Consider the following 11,605-nt stretch of genomic DNA (forward strand, 5'->3'; position numbering starts at 1 on the left):
ACACTTTATCAAGTCTGAGGAAGTATTAAAGCCATGACATAATTAACATCCTACATAGATCAACCTCCCTTTGAGTCCAGCTTGATATCCTTGTTTACCAAGGCACGGATTCTTTTGTGCACCTCTCTAAGGTTGCCCTGGGAACTGCCAGTCAATAAAGTCCTTCCACCCTCAGTCACTTCCTCTTGCAAGTGTGACATACAGAACAGGACTCAGCTGCTAGTTAGAAAGGGCACATGTATTTCTCAAGCAAGCCAAGTGGAAATTGCCAGAATCAACGCTCCTGACTAATCCTTACTCAGCTCACACACAGTAACTATGAATCAGTCTGATAGTTTATTTAATACAGGCCTAGGCGGGTTTTTACAGTGCAGCACACACTCCTCTTTGGGAGATTCAGAAGATAGAATTCACACTATTTCATTAGTTGAGAAGTTGAAAAACTAACCTTTAAATCCTTTCTAGCTGCTAGAGCTTTTAACCTCCTGGCTTTAGCATTCAGCTGGGTACTCCCATACAGCACTGGTGCTTACCCAACCCCACACTGAACTGTTCAGAGATACAAAATAGATGAAGCCTAATCTTGTAAAGAAGTAATTTTTTAAAAAGCTACAAGTCTGAGTAATGACAGTTTGGTGATTCAGAAGTCAAACAGATACCAGCACTGCACAGTAGAGGGGAGAGATGATGAGCTCAGCAGTGAGTGTCCATTTAACCTCCCTCGCAAACACACACCTCAGTATGGGAGCACACAGGTCAACCCTCAAAGGCAGATTACAGCTCAAGTAGCCCTACAAAGACTCCAGGGTAATAGAAGCATTCAAGAAACACTCTGAAATGCATTTATTTTGCTTGTGAGCTGCTGCTTTGGATAAATTTGCTCCTTTTGTAGAAGGCTGTTTAATCAACACTCAAGTGAAATCCATCTCCCACCAACAGCAGCACAGTCAAGAAAGAGCCTGGATGAATGTTACTCCAGTTAGGATTAAGAAACATTGCTCTGGGATGGGATGGCACATGGAACAGTCAAATCTAACTGCACTGAGATGACTGATGCCTACAGCCTGAGCAGTGGGAATGTGAAAACTATGAAGATAAAAGCAGAGCACAGCACAAGGAGCCACCAGGAACAAAGTGAGCAGCCCTTTGGAGGGTGGAAAACAAGGAAAAGCTCACATGTGGAAATGATTGGGATGAGTCCACTTCTGGAAGGATATGTGGAAAATACAGAACTACACCGTGAGGGATGATTGAAGAGAAACTCACCCGCTGCTGCCAAACAAAGACTCGGCCAAATTCCGTCACAGGGAGGAGTTACAGGGGATATGCTGGGTTGTATTTGGAGGTGAAAATCTAACCCTTCACTGCAACACGCAATGAGGTTTGCTAGAAAGGGCAATCAAAGTTAGCTGTACTTATCCCTAATCTTTCTCCTTTAAGCTAGTGCATCAAGAGTCTTCCAGATGTTGAAAGGGCAGGGAAGTTTCTTTTTCTGCTTCCTGAAAGTCTTTGAAATCCACTTGCCAGCCACTCCTCCAGGCAAACCTGAGAACCTGCCCCAGTGTTATTCTGTGACCTGGTTGCCAACACAGCATCACTCCAAAACATCGTCACCACCACGAAACACACACGCACGAAAGAGCAAACAAAGAGCTCACAGAACGGAGACAAAAGCACAGAGAGCCACACACAGGCAATTCCAAGGGTGAATTCTTGAGTGCCTGCGTCTGTAAATAAAGTCAGAGGCCAGCTGAGACACCCATTACCAGGCTTTCCAAAGTCACCAAACAAAATTCAACAGAAAAATGGAAAAATAGGTTCCATTGACAAATAAGAGAAAGCAGTAGTTTTCCAGGTTTGTCAAGGGACACCATCATTCCAGTGGGTTTGGGGCTACAGGAAAATAGCAAGCCACAGAAATATCCTAAAAGTAGAGGATAAGTTGGACGAGCGACCAAATATTTGTTTTAAAAACTAAGAAGTATGCACCCGAAATGTGTGCCAAAGTAGATTACACAAGTGTTACAGCACACCATGAATGAACCATGGAGGCTTAAGCACTTGCCTGAGCAAATCCTGCTCTAAAAGGCATGTTCATTTTGTCTAAAAAGCAGCAAGACCTCCGCAACACTAATTTAAGCACTTAAAGGAACTTTAAGAATCTTAAAATATGGAATAATGATCATCAATATGCTACAACACTACCTGGGTCTCTAATGAGATACCAATAGAGCACTTTTTGCTCACTTTTTTGTTACATGGAAGACATTTTTTTTCGTTCTGCTTCTTTCCAAGGTGTGCAACTATTTGGTCTTTATTAGTGCTCATATGGCTCACATGCTCTAAGGAAAAAATAACTAGAATCACTTCAAGTAGAAGGCATGAATTATCCTGTTATCTGCTGAGTTAAACTTTGTCTTACATTCCATTTATATTCCAAATAAAGCTCAAAAATTTTAGTAAATCTCTTTAATAAGGGCACATTAGAGTCTTAGAAAGTTTTTCATGCCACTGAACACAAGAACAATTCTCCTGAACAGCTATTTGATAAGAACATCAAGAACAAACTATGGTGCCAATATTTCTCTGAATGGAAGTCTGGGTAGGTTTTAGAAAGCTTTGCTTCTTAAAAACAGAACATTTAAACCAACTGGCAGCAAGATGAGATCTATGCCAAGTTTGAGAATCATTCTTAAACAGCAACTTTTTAAATTGTTTTTTTTACACAAACATGTCCCCTCCTCAAAGGCAGCAGAAGTGTGCACAATAAATGCATTTCAAAGCATGCATTGTCTTGGAAAAAAAATCATCTTCCCCTCAGTCTCTTTCCTATATTCCACTTCCTCCAGACTTCCTGGCAAGTTTAACTGGAGACACTGCTGGGTCTCTGCCAATTTTACATAAATTATCAGTTTGACAACAACTTGGACACGTAAGTGTTCAGCTCTGGCAAAGTCAGGTGACGGTGCTGAATGAGCTCCTGAGAGATTTGTGTATCTGAAACACTTCTATATTTGTCCATCTGGAAACCCAGAGGCACATGGGCCAGCAAGGGGAAAGGGAAAAGAGTTAGAGTCTGCCTGAGTTACTCTTCCTTGTTATAAAAGAGAATTTATTTTAAATGGCACAATAAATACTGAAAAGCTCCACTGTATAGCTCCAGAGATGAGAGTAAGGAGTTGCTTATTTTTCTGGCTTCTGGGTTTCACTGCCAAAGCCAGATTTTTTTCATCAAGTTTTTATGTAGATTTATGAAAGAAATGACCCAACACAGCTTAATCCAAAAATACTCTGTCACAAAGTCTCTTCTTCCACATGAAGGTTGCAGTGTAACACATTTAAAACAGCACTCTTCACACTTCCTGCCTCTCCCACCTCTCCTTCAGGAATACTCACTTTGTGAGCTGTTTCCTAACCCACAAAGGCAGAAATGTTTAGGAAGCCACAAGTTGTATGGCATCAGCAATCCCAAATCACTCTTCTGGGGCAAATACTCAGCTTTGAGACCCAGCAGATTCCCCAGGCCTGGATCTCTGCCCCAACATAAATGCCACCACAGAGGATACACAGATGGAAATTCTCAGCCAGGAAGGGCTTGGACCACTGACCATGGCAACCCAATTCCAATGATCATCAAAACTGCTGTCCAAACTCATCCAGCTCTCCACAGATGATGCAAAGGACTCATGTGTCATTATAAACCAAACTGCTGGGCACCAAACCCAGCATTTTGTCCTGCTAAGGTACCAGAGCAGAGCCCTGATGATCCTGCCCTGAACAGTGCCTGTTTCCCACATGTTCCTTGAAAACCTGCAAAAATCCAGAAGTCAGAGCAGAGTTCTTGGGAGAAACACACAGAGAAAGGACAGTCAGAAAAGTTGCACAATGGCATCAGCTGTATCCAATTGTTAAAATTTGCTCTAAAATGGTGAGTTGATAATCCCCACCAGGAATGGGAATGTAGAAACAGTTTCTTCAATAGTTGACTGCAGTAATCTTCTCTTCTGCTGGGCTTTTTCCCCCCTCATCATCTTATTCTTGATAATGACAAAAGCATTTGAATAAGACAAATAAAGAGCCACTCCAGCTAAGAAAATAAAGTAGGCATTTGCTATGGAAGAGTCTCATGGTCAAGTCAGATAAATGAGGACAGGAATTACCTCATTCAACAAATAATGCCAAGTACAGTAATTGAGATCTCATTATTGCCAGCTGGGATAGCTTAAACAGACTGAACTAGATTATTTTAAAATGCTCTAACAGGGAAATACCCATCTTTCTTCAGACTGTCTCCTGGCCAGACAAGCTGACCAAGTTGCACATGTCTCAGAGGGAGAAAAATGTATTTACATAAAAGTCCTAAAATTTCTAACAGAAGCAAAACAGAAAATCCCAACACGAACCCAAACTAGCATAAACTCTTTATCTTTCTACTTAAAATAGGAATATCCAATTGCTGCCCTTGTATTTCTAAAGCACAAATCACTTCTAGTACCTCTAGAATTTGGACCCAAACTGCATAGAAAATGTTTGACAACATTTTCAACAGATTGTTCTTTAATTACAGCACATTTCCAGCAATTCTAATGTTTTATGTGACAAGCCCCTCTAAGTCACTGAACCTAACTTGACAGGTTTCTAAAATAAACTACAATATTCAGAGGCTGGTTTGGTCATCGCTGTGAAAATATATTTTAAAATAAGAAAAAATAAAGAAGAAACTCTATCAAAACAGGAAGAAAACAACACTATTTGTAATAGAAACTTCCAAGCCATAGTAAATTTGGTATAGATTAAACACACAGTAAAATGTTACTCTAGGGCAGCAAATTTGCCTAATATTGTGGGACTTTATCAGATTGATAAGGAAAAAAAGCGATTCCAGGTATCAGAGCCTTCTAAGATCGCAAACATATGTAAATTTCTGGATGTATGGATTTGGGCCATGTCTTGACTTATAACACAAAAATATTCTTAAGTACATTGAGGGCACAGTGTTGATACTGACTTTTTCCCATTAACTCATGGAATTAATTTTATCAATTAAAAAACCAATTTGCAAATGCCAAGATTACGTGAAATGCCTTGGCAACAACACACATTGGGAAAGGAAACAGGAATAAATGGGCCTCCTGTTTCTTAGTCAACAATTCTAGAACTTCAAACTGGAAACTGCAACCTGGTCAAGACCAGGTTAAAAAAATATAAACCTCCAAAACAAACATCTGATTTTTTTTTTTTATGCAATCTATTCTAGACCACAGATTCTATCCTTGAAAAATGACCAGGCCATTCAAGTCTATGGGCAAAATAAATATTATTTTCCAAGGTTATATAAAAACTAATAAGCCAGTAGCCAAAGTGCAGCAGAAAGCCCAAAACTCAAGGAGATTTAAAATACAATTATCAGAGGTCCTTGAATGAAAGATAAAAATATCAGCAGCACTCAAACCAAAGCCAACTTGCTGCCACTCTCAAAGACTACAATGCATATGCACAACAGAAAGGATGAAAGTTTTGATATTTTAATAGATCATTTTGCTTCAAATTGGAACTGAACTCCTAAATTGTGTAATGCCCCAAGAAAAATCCACAGATGACAAAGAAATCCATTCATAACAAGTTAAGGAAAAGAAAACCCAACCAAACCAGTTCAAGGAAACTATGAAATAACAGCGTTGAAGACAGAAAAAACATTCTTACAAAAGAAAAGAAAAAAAAAAAGGGGGAAAGAAGTTAAAATAAAAGTTTATTATCTTTACTTTTTCCTTTTTTTTCCTAGGAAGTAACTTTTCCTTCTCACTTCACCCGATAAATATTCTGCAGTACAGCATTATTTAAAAATTTCTACCAGTTGTTTTGATTTTGTCCATTTTGGTCAGGCAAATTATAAAAGCTAAAGGCACTTTAAGGAAGTTTCCAAGATAAAAAGAACTTGAGATCAAGAATAACAGTGATTTCTGAGTTCTCTGGTAGTCTTATTTCATTCACCCTTGAAATCCTGCATCAATCCCAAATGGATAACAAAAATTTTAGAGCTTTCTGAGTAGCCCTGTATCAAGAATACATCCAATCTTTAAAATACGTGGATTCCATTCACTTCTTTTTTAGCTGACACAGAAAGGAATTAAGGCAAAAGGCTTCAATTGAATGAGCACCTCAGAACTGCTATAAAGTGCCTCCTAGGAAAGTGATTTTAGAGACATGGTGCCAAAAGATGCTGCCTAGGAATCACCAAACATCCTTCCCAGTGCTACAGCAACTGCCCGTGGGAAGATGGATTTCCATCTCAGCCACACAGGGAACAACTGCTCAGGATTTAGCAATGTGACTGCTGCACTAAACTGCCTTGTACCTGTGGAAAACAGAGCCCACCAATATCTGCAAGGAAAACCCAGCCAAAACCACCCCAAACACTACAACCATCTGCCTCAGCTGCTGGACTCATGAATGGGCCCCTTGAAAGCCAGCAGAAAACGTCAGCACCTTGGGCCCCAGGAGACTGGCTTGTGAGTTCTCCCCTCCCAAGTGCTGCCAAGGAGATCTCCTGCTCTCTGAGCAGCCTACTGGCACCATTCCTGCACAAGGCCAGCCTAGTAAACTCCACCACAGCTCCAGCACAGGGCCACAAGCTGCTCTGACATCAGCAGCTGACCCAGAAGTGCATCTGACACAGCAGACATTGAATAACAGCTTCTCAAATGGCAGCAGACTGAAAAGGTTACAAATTCTCAATGTGCTGCCTAAGAAATATCTTTTTGCAACTGCAAAGGAGAAAGTGTGACCTGAACAGAGGGAGAAGAAAGACAAATCCTTGCAGGCATGGGTCCTCAAACAATCCTGTACTTTACTCATGAAGAACCCACTATCAGGCAGCTCTTGAATCAAATTAAACTATAAACCAGGAACTTGAGCATCAGCTAAAATAAATTTGAAATAATACCAAACACAACAGAAGCTATCAAGCTTTTTGGGGCAAAGACTGAAATGTCAGACTATTTTTTTATGTAATTAATATTCCAGACTAACAAAGCCTGAAGATGCTGTTTTGATCTGCATTCTTCTGCAGAATGGATTAAAAAAGAAATTACATTTCTCAACATCTGGTGAAAGATCAGGTTTCCAAGGAGATGAAGTCTGGGCCTTGGATAAGTAGCCTTACTGCATATTTCCAACAAATTGAGGTAAAAAAGGCAGGTTAATGGCAGTGAGTTACCCTGATACCCACCCCATTCAATGTGCAGCTCAATTTAACAGACATCACAGGTTATCTGACAAGGTTCAGAGTCAATAAATACCAATAAAACTAATTGGATAATCACAACTGAGATTTCTTCTTCACACAAAAAAAACCCTCAAAACTTAAATAGGCTTTCTAAATAACCCAATTCACCAACTCTTAGAGAGAAAAGCCTTCTGATTTTTCAAGTGCATAATTATTCTGCTTCAATGTCTTGAGTTTCAACTATGTAACACCTGAGCACCAGTCTGGATTTGATGTGACTAAAGCTGGAACACATTTCCTACTGCAGTGCAAGACCACCACACCCATACAGATATATGCACACCCCACAGGCAGAGCACTCCTTTGCTTGCTTCATCCATCATCAATCTACTGCCCAAAATCTACCTACAGCAATTCTTAGAGGCACTGAAAGCTTTCTCACCAGGTTTGAAAACGCCATCAACCACCTCATTTGCATCTTCAAGCACCTCCAAAACACAGATTGTCATTTCTGTGGGTTCATAAGCAGAATGTTCAACAACTAAATTTCAAAAGTTAGTAACTGAGTTCCAGTCAGCACCATCCAGTCAGCAACTGCATTTATCAAAATCAATTATTTCAGGCTGAAGCTCTCAAAATATGATGACAGCCAAAAATTAAAGTTTCAAAACATGTTTACTGTAGTGAAGTAAATAGAGAAAGCTTAAATATTGCATTCTGTAAACTTAGTGAGAACCAAAAAGCTACACAAGATTAAAAATATGTGGTTATTTTGGGCTTCTCTTTGCAGTAATTTGCACATGATATGCCTTTATAGAGCTTTTATTGAAGACAACTAACTTCAGAGAACTTCCTAACACTTGAGGATACAAGCAGCTGCCTTTTGCTACTTTTCTTCCCTTTTTTTAGAAACAGAACTATTGAAAAAACTGAGGGTAAAGGTTAAGAATGAAAAGCATGCAGGTTACAGAACTGAAAGTCACTACAGGATGCACCAAATTTACTTTGTTTCACTTAAAAATAATGCATTCTTTCAGGTTTTCCTGTAGCTCCTGTCAAAGTATAACAACATAGGCAATGGGCCCCATGCTGAAAACAGCTTAAAATGTTACATTTGAGCATGGAAACAGCACTTCTGTACTCATGTAAACTAAATAACCTGCAGGTCTCCTGGTATTTCCAGCATCCTGGAAATCAATTCCCTTGGAAAACCTGCCTTCCTCACCTGCAGCTCTCACAGGTCTCAATTTTGCCATCAGTCCTGCACAGCTTCAAAGGACTCTGTGCAACTCTAAGCTCCACCAAATAAACCCAATAAATGTTCTCTGTTCTCACTCCTGGTTGCCCAAAAGAACCCTTGAGAGCAGCTATTTGAAGGAGAAAAACATATCTCCTTTAAAGCCCCCCTACAAACATCACCTTCCCAACACATCCCTAGCAAGGGTCCCCAAACACAGCAGGTCTCTCAGGAGCACGTGGTGACAGGGACGTGGCAGCAGCCCCTAATTCCAGTTCTGGCTCTGTGGAATCCCAGCTCCAGCCACCTCAGCTTCCTGACACCAAACCCAGCAGCTTCTTCATGCTCTCTGTGGTGCTTCTCGCTTGCCTGCTCTCCCAAGGAACTTCTTTTACAGAGCTTGATCCTTCACAGCCCCACACACCACAGCTGGCATCCAAAGAGACAATGGAAATGCATGGTGTGGAAGAGAATATGGGATAAAACAGCATAAAACCCCAGTGAAATGCTGTGGCTGTAGATTATTTTACACTGCTCAATTTCTACAAGCAGGGGTAAAAACCCAGGAATGGTCATGAGAAGCACAAACCCACAGAAGTCAGGAGGAGTAAAGCCTTTCTCCTTAATAAGCAGCTGTGGTTTAGAGTAACCAGAGAGAGGTCTGTAGTTCCTGATGCTTCAAAGAGCTATTTACATTTGCATATTCCTGGAGGATACAAAACATACATTATGGAGAGGGCTGAGTTTAACCTCAGACTTCTGCAAGACCGTTTACAGAGACAGTTAGCTGGAATTAATACTTAATTAGAACAAACGTTCTTTCTTTTCTCCCTTACAGACTTAGCTGCAGCCTATGTATTGTCAATCACTCACATTTAAAAAGCCCTTTTATAAAAGAAAATATTAACAGGCAGGACAGGTACTTTAATTACGAGTATATGTTTAAAAAGAAATTTAGTATTTTGAATGTTGAAGTTCCGGAATTTACAAAAGAAAAATCTACTTAAAGACTGAATTTTGAAAAGAGATTAGATCACTTTGTGCAGCTGACCCTTTCTACCTCACACACTAAGGAAATACTTTAAAATTCCAGTAGGCATATTTGCTTCCACGGCAAGAAAACACACCCACTTGTTCCCTCACCGTTGTTTTTCAAGCACGAAAATCTTCCCAAAACTGTTATCATCGAGGCACTGGAGTAACAGAAACCTCAGCAATTAAAAATGCAAAGTGATTCCCTTGCCTCCCCAAGCGCAAAATCCTGATCTCGGGAAGCCGCCTCGGTGTTCCCGCTGCGCTCCGTTCTCTGCTGGAGGAAAACCTTCCTCCCCTTGCGGCAGGCAGGGGCGCACAGGTGTCCGCCAGGGCAGCGGGAGAGCGCCTGGGGACGAGGGGGATCCCCAGGGAACAGCCCCGGCAGCGCCCGGGATGCTCCGTGCGGCCGCGGGGCCGGCACCTGCCCGCGGGCGGGACGGGCCACGGCGCCACAGGAACGGGGAATTCCCAAGTACCGCCATCCTCCTGCCTTTCACACGGGGCCTCCCCCATCCCGGAGCGGCCGGCGGAGACCCCGGGGCCCGCTCGGGCAGGGCCGGGGAAGGGGCTCCGTCCCCTCCGTGAGGGCCGCCCGAGCCTCGCATCGGGGAGGGGGAACACCCCGGCACGCCCCCCCAGCCCCCCGACCGCCCCTGCCCGAGCGGGACCCCGGCCCGGCTCTGCCCTCCGCGGGTGCGGGCCCGGGCCCGCCTGCCAGCCCCGTCCCCCCGGTGCCGCCACACGGCCGGGCCAGCCGGCCCCGGGGCCCCGCTCCGTAACGGGGCCCCCGCCGCGCTCCCGGCTCCCGGAGACACAGCCCGGCACCGCCGCCGGGGGGTCCCACCGCCGCCATCTCCCGGGCCGGATCCCCCCGCGCCGCCCCCGGCCCCTCCGGGACTCCCGCGGCCCCCGGGGGCGGCGGCTCCGCCGGGGCCGCGCTCCCCCCACCCCCGGCGCCCCCCGCCCGCCGCCCCTGGCGCTCACCGCGGCTCCGCGCGCCCCTCGCCGCGCCGCGCCCGGCCGAAGGGAGGGCGGGCGGGGGTCGCGGCCCCCGGCAGCGCCGCACGCCCGGCGCAGGCAGCCCCCGTCCCTGACCTACTTTCCGCCTGGCTTGCCACCCGACGGCGCACCACTAACCTACTTTCCAGCCAATGGCACCCTCCCCCGGCCCCGCACCGGACGCGCCCGCCCGCCAACGGCAGAGCGGCTCCGCGCCCGCCTCGCCCAATGGGCGGCCGCCGAGCGGGCAACGCCCGCCCCCGAACGCCGGCAAATCCCCGGGCGGCCCCGCGGCCCCGGCCAATCGGAAGCGCGGCTCCGGGCCTGGTCCCGCCCCCGGCCGGCGGCGGGGGCTCCGCCGGGACCCGGATGAAGCGGTGGCGGCGGGGTCGGGGAGGGTTCGGGGCGGGGGTGCACGGGGCGGCGGGGAGGGCTCGGCCTCGCCCGTGCTGCTTGCCCCGGCGGCGCCGCCGCCTGCGGTACCGCCCGCTGCCCGCCCCTCCGCTGGGGCTCGCCCGTGCCGCTGCGTCACCGCCGCGTGACGTCAGCGACGACCGTGACGTCACGCGCCGAGGTGTGAAGGTCATGGCGGCGCTGCCCCGGCGTGGCCGCCGCGCCCGCGCCTCGTCTCCCCCCTTCCCTCGGCGGTGGTACATGGCCTGGAGACCGTCCCGCTGCCTCGGGGAGCGGTGCCGTGCTGGGACCTGCTGTCCACCTTTAGGGTCAGCTTCTGTGCCCTCAGCGCACGGGCCCTTCGCCCTCGAGCCGCCCTGCCTGAGGGTGGCCATGGTGCCCTTCAGCCCAGCCGCAGGTCCCCGCTGCTGCGGAGCCCCGCCTGGGGTGTGCGGGCATCACAGCTCCCTGCCGGGGAGGCTGTGCTGGGTCACTGTCCTGATTTAGGGCAAATTTGGGAGAAAACCTCCAAAAGAGGGCCCCTCCAGAAAGCAAACCCACACGGTGCTTCCCCCCAACCGGGTCGGGAAGGATTCCTTGGAGAGAAGTGGAAAGAACCTGTTTATTTAACAGCACAGCACCCCCAGCACACACAATGAACAATACCAGATGACACCACTCTTTCACCACTCTGGAAAAGATGACAAACTCAGAAA

At 45.9% G+C, this 11,605-nt stretch overlaps 1 protein-coding gene across 7 annotated transcripts in view; it reads right to left on the reverse strand.

The window, feature by feature from the left end:
• Positions 1–10,655, reverse strand: part of ARNTL (aryl hydrocarbon receptor nuclear translocator like) — a 50,927-nt gene extending 40,272 nt beyond the window's left edge. For 5 of the 7 annotated variants that reach the window (XM_030950629.1, XM_030950628.1, XM_030950622.1 and 2 more), the window contains exon 1: positions 10,482–10,542. The gene's annotated coding sequence lies outside the window, so the exon portion shown is untranslated. The other 2 variants (XM_030950625.1, XM_030950623.1) reach the window with 2 other exon arrangements.
• Between the last annotated feature and the right edge of the window lie 950 nt (positions 10,656–11,605).

Source organism: Camarhynchus parvulus, chromosome 5 (assembly GCF_901933205.1).
Source record: "Camarhynchus parvulus chromosome 5, STF_HiC, whole genome shotgun sequence".
NCBI lineage: Eukaryota > Metazoa > Chordata > Aves > Passeriformes > Thraupidae > Camarhynchus > Camarhynchus parvulus.